Raw genomic sequence first — 14853 nt, 5'->3', positions numbered from 1 at the left:
GCACAGAGTGTTTTCTTCACCACCCTATCTACCTGTGTTGCCACTTACAGGAACTTCGGAGTTAAGGGCCAATATTCTGCTGTGCATTTCATTTCTCTAAATCCTATATGACTTTACAAATTGTATCATCTCACATTTGTGAGCATTAAATGCACCGCATGCCCTTCCATCTGATCTCGGAATCAGAATCAGAATCAGGTTTACTATTACCGGCAAATGTCATGAAAGTTGTTTCCTTCGTGACAGCAGTATGTTGCAATACATAACAATAGAAAAATTACAGTATATATAGTAGCTAAATTAAGTAAGTAGTGCAAGAGTAGAAAAATAAGTAGATAAATAAGCGCATAAATTAACAGCTGAATGGAGGCATCCGGGATGCCATCCGTTTCTGGACTCCTGCCAAGTATTTCGTTGCCACAGACATAGTCCAATTTAATGTCCGTTGGAGAGCAGAATGGACCGGAGAGCCGGCCGGCTAGGGCTTGCTTTTTTCCTGGCACGGACTCCTGCCCGCTCACCTCGCCTCTGCTTCCTCGCACACCGCTTGTGACATCCCCACCTCCTTCCACCAGCATCAGGCGACTCCCAGGACTGCGGGCCTGATTCCCTCAGCAAGCCGAGGTTGCGCAATCTAACCAGCAGATTTTCATGAAGGTTTGTTTTTGGGCGACCTCTGTATTGTAGCAGTATCTGGCGACGGTAAATAGTCGCTCTGTTATCCATTGCCCTAAACCCTAATAGTGCCTTAAAATTAAATTAAAAAACTAAATTAAAGTAGCACCAGATCTGAAAGGCCGCTGTTGCTATGTGCCGTGCCGCCTAATAATTTTGGGCTGATTGTTGAGGCACACAGATGTTTCCCTGATTTACCAAGATTTCAGAAATACTTCAATGCAAGATATTCAGCTCAAACTTTCAATTTGCTACCTGCAAAAGATACTAAATATGAAAATACTAATTAGATGCTCTGCTGTAACAAAATATAGACCATTATATTTTCCATTTTGGTTATTTGCTGAACACGCATTCTTAATCATTCAGTGGCTAGAGTTGCCTCAGCTGTTGAGGGGCCTGTGGAACATACGTGCAAATTATACGGTACAATGGCCAGCTGTCAGGGGTTCTGAGTGCAGTGGAGCGTGAGGTTTATTTCTGTGCTGAGGAGATTGTGGCTAAAGGAACTCTGGACTAGAAAGGACACAGATGGGAGAAAGAAACTGATAGATCTCTGTTAACAGAAAGTATTAAAGATACGACCCAAAGGCAGCTATGTGGATCAGCGATGATTTTAGTAGATGTTGACAGGGATGATTGGGCTTCTCCTGCTTGTACATTCGACAGGAGAAAGAACCCATTATGATAAATTCAGTGGGAGAGGTTAAGTATCAGATCAGAAGAGTAAATATCAGGAAAAGAGAGACACTAAATACAGATCCAATGAATATTCAGCAAAATGGTTCAATCTTTTAATTAGGGGTAGGAAGGGGAACCACTATTCCTCATGTCGATTTGTCTGGTAGTATCACCAAAATAGAAATTTCCAAGGAAGCATTGAATCCCATTAATTTAGGTAAACTTAGTATATTTCTGTTTCTGAGAAGTGTGTAAGACCATTGCTATAACTAATTTTGTTTCGGGATCCAATACCAACAAACTTTAAAATAACACATTTCATTTCTCCTATGAAAGCGTGCCAGTATTTTGCTGTAAAATTAATACTTATGTTCCACTGATGCATTATGAGAAATCATAAAGCTATACATGCAAGGAACCTAACTGGATTGCTTTAAATAAATGCAAACATTGAGAAGAATAAAGGTTGAATTCTAATGGGGAAATAATTTGCATGTTATAGTCAGGTGTAAAGCAGCCTTTATCATCACATATATATACGAACAGTATTCTCTGTTTAACGTAATGGGAGTTTCTTTTTAGCTCTGCTGTTTTTCTCAGAATCCAGCAGAACCAACAAACAAGGTTGTTGAGTTTATAGAAAAAAATTGAAGTGACTGGAATTCAAATTCCTGCAACATTTTCTGCTAAATTTAAAACAACCCTTCCCAGGAGCAATTGTTTTTGCTAATTTCACTTAACTGCAGAACTTGTGGGAGACTTCAGAGACTAAGTAGAAACTTCAGGCCACTATATAATGTTATGAATTTAAGTTTTCCCTTAAAAATTAGCCAAGGAACTAACCACGTCATCCCAACCTAATTGGAAAATAATTGCTCATATTTTTAAGTCACTTTCTTTAATTTAGTAGTGTTCAAGGCAATCTGCTTTGGATTGAATGACAGCAGATTGATCCTGCGAACAAGGATATAGAATGTCCCATGTCACTGCAATCTGAAAACCTTCAGATAGTACAAGTACAATATCTCACCAAATGTATCAATCTCCTTTCTGTTGATGGTGGTGTCTGTTGAGTACTGTTTGGAGAACCTGGAAGCGAAAAAGCCACCTTTGGAAAGGAGAAGAAATATTTTCACTCATCAAGCTAAAAGCTGTGCATCATCCACAGCTTTAATTTACCATATTTTTAATCGACAAAGCATTCAACATTATGAATCACCATTAAGCCAATACATTTACCACACAATTTATATTTTAATTAATGCCACATACTATTGGCAAAATCTTCATAAATGAATGAATTTGCTATGAATTCACTAAGAGGACAAGGGAACACAAATTTCTGATAATTAAAAAAAAGATAAGGACTTGTTAGCATTGTTGTTGCTTCCTTTTGATTTTTCTGTTACTATTGGCTGGATTTGCATCTTACTCTCTATACTACTGTTACAATAATTTTTTCTCCTAGTTTTTTATATTTCTATATACTTACTCTGGGGCACATTTCATGTCTATAATAGACTCTGGTTTTAACTGGGCAGTGATGTGAGCAAGATTCATACTTACTTGCATAAAACAATTTGACTTTCATAAAATCTGACTTTGCATAATTGTCACCAGTTACATGTTAGTTTCAAGACTAAATGTACCAAGGTCCATTCACAGAATTACTTGAACCAATGACGGATAGAATATGCATAATAAGTTACATGATCATAAAGTATGGCATCAATGGCTCAGCAGATAATGTATGCACTGGAAGAAAGAGAAACATGGATTGTAATATATTATGATAATGAAATATTATTTTGAGTAATTTATCCAGCTCCAAATTTGTATACATTATGGTTTCATCATCCCTCTTCCTTATGAGACTTATATTCTGGTTCCTTAATTCTATTCCCATTAAAGTACAAAAGTTCTAACTTCTTCCTCTGATCCCTTTGCTGGATGGTGTTACTAATGTTCTTATCCCAGATTTGTTGTCATTACCTCTCATCTCAAAAAGGACCCTTGACACTTTTCATCTTGGAAAAGTATCACCCCTCTCCAGCCACTCTTTCCCCTCCAAAATATTTCACCCTTCTGTAACCTTGTGAAAGAACTCACCTTACCCAGAACTTGATAAAGTCTTTCCAGTCAAGTTTCCTTTTTGAGTAAATTGCTGTGATAAAATGTGATAAAGTTTTAATAAAGACGTGGGATTGACTAGGAATAAGTGGCAGTTAGAGTAGATGCAGTTAGAGTAGAGTTCATGAAGTAGAAAGGAGAGAAAAGCAAACCCTCAAGGTTATGGTTATCATTATGTATTCTGATTGATTGCTCTGTTAGCTTAAAATTGAAATGATTGTTCAAAATGTTTGGTTTGTCAATGTATTAAAACATTAACATTACATTTTTAATATAATCATGTTTCTGCATAATTCTAAAATTTTCAAATTGACTTGTGTGACTTCATCACAAGGAAAGGCGTGATTAGTGCTGCAAATTAATTTTATAAACAAAACCTGGATCACTTGATTTCGAACCATTTCCAAACTGTTCAGATAGTATCTTCGCAATCTGGGAAAATAACTAACCATGCTTGTATTTGGAATGTATCAGCCTTGATACTGATAGGAAAAAGAAAACTCAATAATAATAAATTACTTAAAACTAATTTAACTTGTTAATAACTTTGGAAGAAGACCTCAGGCTTTTTCCAGAAATCTCAAAATAAACCTTTCTCTTCCCTAAATTATTGATATGGCTCCTCCTAAGCTCAAACTTAATTGATGAAACATCTTTGAAACTGGTAAACTACATAATTTTTCCAATCTGCTCTGCTGAGTATAATCAGAAATTATTGAATGTTGGTTGATCAGTTCACAGGTATATCTTTGTCCATTGTTCTTTTTCTCTTTGATACTGAAAACATAGAAACTGAATTGAAAAAAAAGTAACTGGTTTTCTTACCTTTAGATCAGATTACTCTTTAGGAAATGTCCCCTTCTTGCTGTAGTCCTGTAAAAATAAAATATGATATTCTTATAGCTAGTCGTTCATCGATATTAATAATTAACATTTTCTAGAAAATACTTGGCTATCTTTTGGCTCTTCATTCTTAACTTTAAACAAAATCCAATAGCCATACCTGTGCAGTTTTGGAAAATTTCTGTAACAATGATAAAAGCTTGATGACTGTCCAGCTACTTCTATTTAACATAGCTCACAGTATTTACTATTATAAAAGACCAAATTCTCTGGCAGTGATGAACCTGGTTACTGATTTTTTGCTGTTATTGGGACCATGCCACACATTTTGGTAGAATTGCTTAGCAAAATAGTTTTGAGTTCCTTCATTTGTGCTACCATTAGTAATTAATTAGGGATCATTGGAAGAACAAGATATCTTCTGATAGTAGTGGGAATGTCTACAACAAAAAGTAGGCTTTACACTAAGATGAAGAATAGTTCCAGGAAAGTCCACTGAAGGGTACAGAATCCTACACAAAGAAAAATCAGTAATTGCTGTTCAAATCTTCTGCAGTGTAGAAATATAGTATATATCTGGAAAATGTCACTAAAGAAGATTTAAATATGTATTTGCATATGTACTAACGTTAATGATCCGAATACAATTTGAAATAAAATCATTGCTTTTTACGAAATGTAACTATTATCATACAGAAAATTATGATTTTAGCATTCAGGGAAGTAATTTTGGGCACTCTATCTTTCTTGAGATGTCAAAGTCTGCTGAACTACAGATCCATTGATGCTGGGAGTTCTCTGATTCTTTGCCCAGGTAACAGTTCTTCATCTTTAGTACAGACTGTGACTTTTGAGTGACTATCTGACTAGGTAGTTTTGTCTAGTAATGCTATCAATGAAAAGACATCATCATCATTATCATGTGTCATGTCGTATGGCATGGGCGATCATGTCTTATCCATGATCATGATTAGTCTTGGCAAATTTTTCTACACAAGTGGTTTGCCATTGCCATTTTCTGGGCAGTGTCTTTACAAGATGAGTGATGCCAACCATTAACAATATTTTTCAGTGGTTGTCTGCCCGGTGTCAGTGGTTACGTAACCAGGACATGCGTTATGCACCTGCTGCTCATACAACCATCCACCACCATTGCTTCACATGACCCTGATCAAGGCTAAGCAGGTGCTGCACTTTGTCCAAGGGTGACCTACATGCTACTGGAGGGAAGGACCACTCATACCTCTTTTGGTGGAGATGCATCTCCACCCCTCCACCCACGCCACAAAAGACATAGCTTTCAAAAAAGACAAAAGTATAAAAGCATTCTTGTTTGTTTAAATGATTCATTAGCATTTCCAGGTAAAATACATGATATGGGCCTGCCTTGCTTAAAGTAAAGATGAAGTTATACCGGTATTTTGGACTCCATGTCTTCCTTTGAATTAATTTAATGTTTTGAAATTACAAAACATAACATTGCCGATGAGGTATTTTTACAATAAGCCCACTATGGCTATTGGCAAGACTTCGGAAATAAAATAACATGCTGTGACAGTAATGTCGAAATAGAGCTGCACATGTTCTTTGGAAGAGAAGACATGATTGAATTTCTTTTCAAAGAAAACTCAGAAAATGGAAGAATTCAAGGTTAATAAAGAGTGAATACTGGGTGATAATAGTTATTTAAAATCAGAAATGGCTGGCTACGTTGGAAAGATTGACGGGTTTGATTACACAATGGGTAACTGGTTCATGTATACTGAGCTATTGGAACAATATTTTGAAGCAAATGAAATAACCAATGAAATGTAAGTGCCAATTATGCTGTGTATTAAGTTTAAAGGCATACAGTTTGCTTTGAAGAGAAGGGTAGGTCCTTTGACTGGCCCAACCGAGCCATCGGAATTTAGTTTTGCTGCTGTTGTAAAAGTCAGGCAGGAATACTCCGGCCACTTCGTAGCTGCATCCACTCCTGCCAAGAATTTTGTGCCCATAAGCGGTCAGGCAAAATCCACATGAATCCTCCACCAGGGCGGTGCAGGGATGGAGGGGCACTGCTCTTGGCATCTTCTGGGCATGTTGGCACCATGTACATTACATAGAAAGCTGCACGGTCTGCTGGTCTATCCCAGTCCAGCGGACAAAGCTACAAACCAACACTTTCATTTTCACCACTCCTTGATGACCAGCATATAGCTCCACCAATACTTTAACTCTCAGCTTGGATGGGCAAATTCATCTGGGTGCTGGTAAAAATGGGAGAATTGGGATTTCTGTTGCACATTCCATCCATTTTGAGTGACTTTGTAGACCAGTGACAGTGTGGGGTCTTTTCTGGTTTCCCTTTGCATCATCTCTGCCGTAATAGGGAGATTTAGTTTACATAAGGGAGAATACATCGACAGGAATGTCCTCATTTGTAAATATTTTAGATATTTCCTTTTCCAAGAGTAAATGGAATAATCTACCATTCCACGATTGGTTTCCTTCCAGAGTGCAGATGCAGATATACTCCAAAAATAAGCCTATTATAGAAATAGGCATAAAATATGATATTCTTATAGCTAGTCATTCATCGAGATTAATAATTAACATTTTCTAGAAAATACTAGGCTATCTTTTGTAAGTGTTTATGGTGAGAAACACTCCTCTTCCATCTCCATCAGTAGGTAGGCCTCAGCTAAGACCACTTTACTAAAGTGTTTCTCTCCAGAAAGGTTTGTACATATATCCTCTATCCTGGGCAGAGGGTATTGATCTACTTTTAGTAATTGGTGCCCTTAAAATCACCACAGATCCTGATGGGTACACTCTTCTTGGTTACTGGGATCACTGGTCTTGCCCAAGGGCTCCACTCAAACTTGGTAATAATTCCTTCAGCCTCTATGCATTCTCACTCACTGACTACTTTATTACTGATAGTATAACAAACAGCTTTGCAAAATTTGGGCATGGCATTTTAATTTAACACTATTTTACCCTTGATATGTTTGAGTTTTCCAGTGCCATCCTTGAACACTGCTGTGATATCATCCAAAACCTTTCTTAATTCACTTTCATTTGGCTTTAAGGCCAATGATATGACATGAAAATAATGGATGGATCTCCAATCAAGTTATATCTGTCACGGCCAATCAAACCTCCACAATGCTGGCCCTTCTGTTTTTACCATATAAAAGCCCAATGTGGCTTGTTGGTTGTTATATTTCACTGTTATGAATGTACAATGTACTGCGTATGTTAATCAAAATGGCTTCTTTGTTTTGTTAAGAGTAGGAATGTTTCTTTGTTATGATAAGTGCTTTCTCTCGCAGTTGTTTAGCTTTAGAATTGCTGATAACAGGATTGTATTCATTTGATAACCAATGGGGAATTGTTATTTTGTCTTGTGGGTCTGGGAGGGGGATTTTTCGCGGTCTTTTCGGGAGTCGGGAAGAAGACGCCGAAGAAGGTGGACATGCGCTGCACTGCTGGGTCGACCACCAGGGTGGTCCCAGGTGCAAGGATGTGGAGGTCGGAGGAAAGCGACGAGGGGTCGAATGGTTCGATGGTTGAGCTCCAATGATATGCACTATACTGACTGAACTCTAATAAGTTGACACCTTTTACTTTATTTTCTTTTCCTTCATATATACTGTATTGTTAATACTCATTTAGTTCTAGTAAAATCTTTAAAGTATATTCCATAACGGTATTTCGTGTGAGTTTGATATTGTGTGTGTGCGCCGCGGCATAAACTTGATTCCCACAGCACCTGCGTGTACGGGAGGTGGGGTTGGTGAGTGGCTGGATTTCCTTTTCCCCTAGACATATACCAGCCTGTTGGGTAAGTGTTACAGTCATTCCCACAGGAGTTATCTTTCTTTCAATATAAATTCTAAACTAGATATCTGCAGGCTTTAGTTCAGTATCTTTGAAATGCTGCTCAAACATATTTTGTGAAAAGACTGAAGCAGCTGAGCCAGTGTCCAATTCCTTTTCAATTAATTTGCCATTCCCTTCTGGTGTAAACCATGTTGTTTGTCCCTTGTTAGTGTTCACATGGTAAATCTCAAGGCTGTTCAGTCCTCAGTCACTCTCATCATTATCAGATTTTTCACCAACAACATGCAGATTAGTGCTCTTTTTTGAAACTGTAACTCAACTTCTTATCTTATCATTTACTCTTCCCTGCGAAGTCCATTTATTTTTCTTTGTATATGTCCTATTTTGTTACATGAGCAACTGCTACAATGTTAACACACTATTTTTGGCCAAGCAGTTTCTATTTAGACACTGCAATTTTGTTCATGCCTACTTTCATTCCAGACTGCAACACAATTGTATTTCTGTCTGTTGTTTCAATTGATACAGCTATTTCAACTGTTCTTTTCAATGTAAGTTCTGCTTCAGTTAGGAGGTATTTTTGAATGCTTTCTTGTAAGATTCCACAAACTAAATGATATCCCAGAGCATCATGAAGCCCATCACTGAACTACAGTGGTTGTATAATTTCTTCAATTCAGCCACATATGGTGAAATGGACTTTCCTTCCTTTTGATTCCACTTAATGAACCTAAAGTATTCTGCTACCTTCAATGGTCTCGGTTCTAAATGTTCTTGCTATTTGATATTTTTCATGATATCAGCAAAGCTAATTTTGGCTGGTTTGGTTGGTGCTATTAAACTTCAAAACAACTGTAAGCTTTTCCACCAAATTCACTCTGGTGCTTGCTTTGCATTGGCTATTGAACTTGTTTCAAAATACTGCTCAATGCGATCATCATGCTTCTTCCTGTTACCTGTTATGCAATTAAAACCATCTATTCTTCCAATATGACGAGCCAGTTTCTACTCTTTTTTTCATGATTATTATCACCAGGTACTTAGTGCTTATGAACCTGTGAACTTGTCCATTTTCTGTCTATTTTTTAGAGTGGAACATCTTCCCTTGCAAAGAAACATGTGCTGTTCTGAAGACAATATCTTGCTGTGGTTTTTTAAAAAACTCAACCATTTCTTGCTTGTCTTTTAAGAACCGTGAATAATATATTTACAATATTCCTCAAATATTACTGAAATATTAAATACCCAACATCATTCTGATAGATTTTTAATAATTATTTATGGTTTTCCACATTGCCGTTGCTCATATCTCAGTAAGTATCAGCAAGTATATAAAATGCTGTTTTGTTAAAATTAATGTAATGCAAAATCAATAATATAACTCAGGACCTCTGGCTGAAGAGGGTGCAATATCAAACTGAGTTTACCACCTGACGTACAATTGCATCCTTGATTTTCTTTCAAGCATCTTCAATTACAATAAAAAGTTAAGGTCTGTGTGACACTACAAGGGGGACTTCAACAGAATTTCCAGAGTACTTTGCAGCTAGGTTCACAAATACAGCTAGAGCAACCAGAACGTTCTTTAATCAGAAATGGCAATTGCAAGTTTTAGCCTAAAGACCTCCATTTAGTGCTGCCAAACCTACTGGAATATGAATCTCACATAGAGGAAGTGTGCACTATGTCAGCAATAGTTAACTACAGGCCTATTATTTTACAAGCGCTACCCAGGTCTTCTTGTGCCTCCCCAGGGATGATGTTATATCATGGTACCTCAGACATAGTAAAAGGAGGCATTGTAAAAGAGACATTGAACATGGAGACATAAGCTGGTTCCATTCATTATTAATTGTTGGTATCAAGGTAATGGTTAGTTTAATTCATTTTCCAGGATCTTTTTCAATTTCCAGATGAAAGTCAGTGAAAAGTGCTCTTACTACACAATGGACTTTCATCCCATTCCAAGCTGAATGCAAAGATTGGCTGGAGAATAATGACATCACAGATTTCAATTTGGTTCTTCATTTAAAGCAATGCCTTCTATCTATTTCTCATGTTTCTTTGAAAAACATATTACAAAGTTTAGAAAGCAGAAAAAGCAGGCACTGTAGCTTCTATTGGTTTCTCAGGAACATACCGTGGGGTGGCAAGGCAGCACAACACTTTGCAGTACAGGCGACCCTGCGTCACTTCCAGCCATTGCACATTAGGAGTTTTTGTACATTTTCCCTGTGACTGTGTGGGTTTCCTTCAGGTGCTCTGGTTTCCTCTCACAGTCCAAAGACATACCGGTTGGTAGGTTAATTGTCCAATGTAAACTGTCCCGTGATTAGGCTAGCATAAAATTGGAGGATTGTTCCGCGGCATGGCTTAAAGGGGCAGAAGAGCCTACAATGTGATGTATTTCAATAAAATAAAAAAATAAAGAAACTAGGAGACTGAGTAAAATTACAACAATAACTCCACCTACAAGTTTGCAGATGATACCACTATAATGGGTCATTTTTAAGTAATGATGAATTGGAGTACATGAAACAGATAGAGGGCTTAGTGATATGGTGTCATGACAAGAACCTTGCCCTCAATGTCCGCAAAAAAAAACAGCTGGTCGCTGACTTCAAGGTGAGAGGTGGTACTCATGCTCTTATCTTCATCAATGTGTTGAGGTTCAGGGGCTCAGTGAACACTATCAATAACCTCTCCTAGTCCAATCATGTAGAAGCATCAGACAAGGAACATCACCAATGACTCTGCTTCCTCAGGAAGCTAAAGAAATATGCCATGTCTCCATTGGCTCTTAACAATTTTTATCAATGTACCATAGAAAGCATCCTATCTGGATGCACGATGGCTTGATACAGTAACTGCTCTGTCTCTGACCACAAGAAACTGCAGTTTAGCACATCACCGAAACCAGCCACCCTCCATGGACTCTGTCTATTTGCTACCTCATCAAAGCAGCCTGCATAATGAAAGACCCACCTACCCTGGGTATTCTCTCTTCTCCCTTCTCCAATCGTGCAGAAGATACAAAAGCCTGAAAAAATGTACCACAAGACTCAAGGACAGCTTCAACCCCATTGTTGCAAGACCATCAAGTAGTTCCCTAATAAGATAAAACAGACTCTTGATGTCGTAATCTACCTCGTTATGATTTTGTGCCTACACTTCTATCTGCTGCATGCTTTCTCTGTACCTGTTGCACTTTATTCTGCATTAATGTTTTACCTTGTACAATCTCAGTATACTGTGCAAGGATTTGATCTGTACGTCCATGCTTTCCACTGTACCTCAGGATATATGACAACAATAAACCCATTGCAATTCCATTTTAAACAACATTTAGATAGATTGATGGAGAAGAAAAGTTTAGAGGGATAGGGGTGAAATATAGCCAAATGGTATTTGCTCAGTTTGGCATGGGCGAGCTGGCCCTGTTTCTGTGTGACTCTATACAAAACTCAAGGGGCTAGACCGTCATCACAGGCAGGAGGAAACAATTATATCATTTTATGTTTCAGGTATATCTGCAAACATAATATTTTACAATGCAAATACTTACATAGCTAGACCAAGTACAGTAGGTGTATGGTGTTTAATATATTATAACTGCTGACAACATGAAAAGTAACTATTTAGTTCTATATTAAATCTATATTAACGTCCCTGTTCACAAGAGCCAACGGATATGATCTATTTGCTTGCTGTTCAATCTCCTCCTGTCCTTGTTTGCCAGCAACTATTTAATTCTCTTTTAAAGAATGTGCGTATACATCAAAAATGTTGAAGGTATTCAATATTCTGACTGCCCTCTGTGGAAAAGAAAGAGCTTTATTTAAACCTCTCTTCTAAGTTTTTTTTTGTAGAATTTCCAGACACTTTGTCTTTGCTTCATGTTTAATTAAGAATATCATCCGAACTGCTTTTACAGTCAGATGAAAAATTGGCTTGAGAAAATTTCCAAGCAAAATACTGGTAATTTCAAAGTCAGGACAATTTGCTATTCTCTTAATACTTTGAGGCATGTTGCATAAGAATCAAACAACTTTCTCGCTGACCTATGTACACACCGGGGAATTCAGAGTAATCATACAGGTTCATTATATGCTGGTGTGAACGTATGCTTTCCTGTCTTACTGACTATTCTTTTGGCATTGGTTGTTACCACGGAAACTTATGAACCAATCAGAAGGACCAGCTGCTTAAAGCTCCCAATGCTTTTTTTCAGCCCCATTACTCAAATATTTGGTTTCACTACTTTGCCATGACATTAAGATGTTGTCAGTTTTTTTTATTTTATGCACTTATCTGAGAATGCAACAAATCAAAGCATTTATCTTCCTCAGTGTTTTTTCACACAACCAGCAGCATGGCAGTGTTTGTTCCACGGTATCTTTAGAGGATGGCAGTAAACAAATAACCAAAAACAGGCCTCTTTGTTTTAAAGTCATGTAATACTTAAGGAAACCACATTTCAAAGTGTTAATCTCAATTACAAGTGCCTCCCCATTCATTTTGTTTATCTTGCTCTTTCATTATGAAGAATATGTCACTGTTTTTAAAAGCAGATTACAGCTCACAGAGCCATTATTCTGTGCTCTGACAGTAAAGGTCTAGCAGCAATTTTTGTCTTGAACCCGCCAGTTGTGAGTTGGGTAAATGCCATTCTTATTGCACAACCGCATTTTTTTCTCAGCAATGGTGTGAACCAACAGAATAATGTCAAAGATTTTATGCACCAAAGGCTATTTATTTCAGCAGTCATGGAAGCAGTCAGGCAGCAGGTTGAGACTGTTACTTACAACATCCCTGAATTGTGAAAAAAATAGCTTTTATTCTAAATTGACATTAATGGTTGAAGTGCCACTGAAAACAGATACCATGCTGTAAATATCCAAGAAGTAGGTAGACTACTGTTAAGACAAAGTTGCCTAGAAACTTTATCCTGGTTGGTAGAGAAAATGCAGTACCCAGTAGTGTCAACAGCCTACACAATTTACAGCACTGAAGTCAATAGAACTGAACTGCAGACACACTGCAACATGTTTCCTTCAGTTCAACTCTTGGTGACATCAGAAGGATAATCCTGAAGATAGAGATACCGCTGCATGTGTCATCTAGTTGAATGCAAGTCTTGGCCAAGCAGAAATCAGCAATCTAGTTTACACCTATTTTCCCATGCTTGTTAGTATGCTGTTGGTAAGATAAGAATATGTGAATGCTTAAGGATCCACAACAGTGCAGTATCAGTATTACAGTTCAATATTGCAGGTCTGTATTACAGTACCCATATTACTGTTCAGTATTACAGTCCCATTAATACAGTTCAGTATTAGAGTACCAGTATTACAGTTCAGCAATACCATGCTTTGCCTGGGCATAGATTTTCTTCCCTGTGTTCTCCAGGTGGGGATATCATTGTACCATGGGATCAAAACAAAGTCAGAACCCCAGGAACATGATAGGAAATTCCCAAAAATTCTTCCATGTACTTCAAAAAATGCAATCATGGATATGTGACAACATACTGTTCGTTCACTTCTTTCAACCACGATGCTATAAATTAGGAGTAATAAGATGTCACAAAGTGAGACTCATTTCACACCCGTATCACAAGGTTAGATAGATAGATAGATAGATACTTTATTCATCCCCATGGGGAAATTCAACTTTTTTTCCAATGTCCCATACACTTGTTGTAGCAAAACTAATTACATACAATACTTAACTCAGTAAAAAATATGATATGCATCTAAATCACTATCTCAAAAAGCATTAATAATAGCTTTTAAAAAGTTCTTAAGTCCTGGCGGTTGAATTGTAAAGCCTAATGGCATTGGGGAGTATTGACCTCTTCATCCTGTCTGAGGAGCATTGTATCGATAGTAACCTGTCGCTGAAACTGCTTCTCTGTCTCTGGATGGTGCTATGTAGAGGATGTTCAGAGTTTTCCATAATTGACCGTAGCCTACTCAGCGCCCTTCGCTCAGCTACCGATGTTAAACTCTCCAGTACTTTGCCCACGACAGAGCCCGCCTTCCTTACCAGCTTATTAAGACGTGAGGCGTCCCTCTTCTTAATGCTTCCTCCCCAACACGCCACCACAAAGAAGAGGGCGCTCTCCACAACTGACCTATAGAACATCTTCAGCATCTCACTACAGACATTGAATGACGCCAACCTTCTAAGGAAGTACAGTCGACTCTGTGCCTTCCTGCACAAGGCATCTGTGTTGGCAGTCCAGTCTAGCTTCTCGTCTAACTGTACTCCCAGATACTTGTACGTCTTAACCTGCTCCACACATTCTCCATTAATGATCACTGGCTCCATATGAGGCCTAGATCTCCTAAAGTCCACCACCATCTCCTTGGTCTTGGTGATATTGAGACGCAGGTAGTTTGAGTTGCACCATATCACAAAGTCCTGTATCAGTTTCCTATACTCCTCCTCCTGTCCATTCCTGACACACCCCACTTTTGAGGTTTCCTCAAATCCATACAATTGCAGTTCTGACAGAGTGCTGCACTGTCTGAGTTCCTATCATTCGGACCAGTCACTTTTCCCCTCTGTAGATGCAGCCTGACTTGCTGAGTTCCTCCAGCATTTTGTGTCTGTTGCTCAAGACATTAAATGAGATCTGTTTTCCTTGTGAGTGTATTAGCTTCAGTGGCTCTGTTTTGAAGAACAACTGTA

General features: G+C 38.0%; 1 protein-coding gene across 10 annotated transcripts in view; it reads right to left on the bottom strand.

Annotated features, from left to right (window-relative positions):
- tnrc6c1 (trinucleotide repeat containing adaptor 6C1) overlaps positions 1 to 14853 on the bottom strand; it is a 601775-nt gene that overhangs the window by 518671 nt on the left and 68251 nt on the right. For 9 of the 10 annotated variants that reach the window (XM_073026006.1, XM_073025993.1, XM_073025999.1 and 6 more), the window contains exons 2-3: positions 4312 to 4359; positions 2387 to 2464 (exon numbers count right to left, since the gene is read on the bottom strand). The exons of the other annotated variant lie outside the window; for it this stretch is intronic. The gene's annotated coding sequence lies outside the window, so the exon portion shown is untranslated. The remainder of the gene's footprint in view (positions 1 to 2386; positions 2465 to 4311; positions 4360 to 14853) is intronic. 10 annotated transcript variants of the gene reach the window in all.

This window comes from Hemitrygon akajei, chromosome 22 (assembly GCF_048418815.1).
Source record: "Hemitrygon akajei chromosome 22, sHemAka1.3, whole genome shotgun sequence".
NCBI classification, from domain to species: domain Eukaryota; kingdom Metazoa; phylum Chordata; class Chondrichthyes; order Myliobatiformes; family Dasyatidae; genus Hemitrygon; species Hemitrygon akajei.
This window is presented reverse-complemented; position numbering and strand designations above follow the sequence as displayed.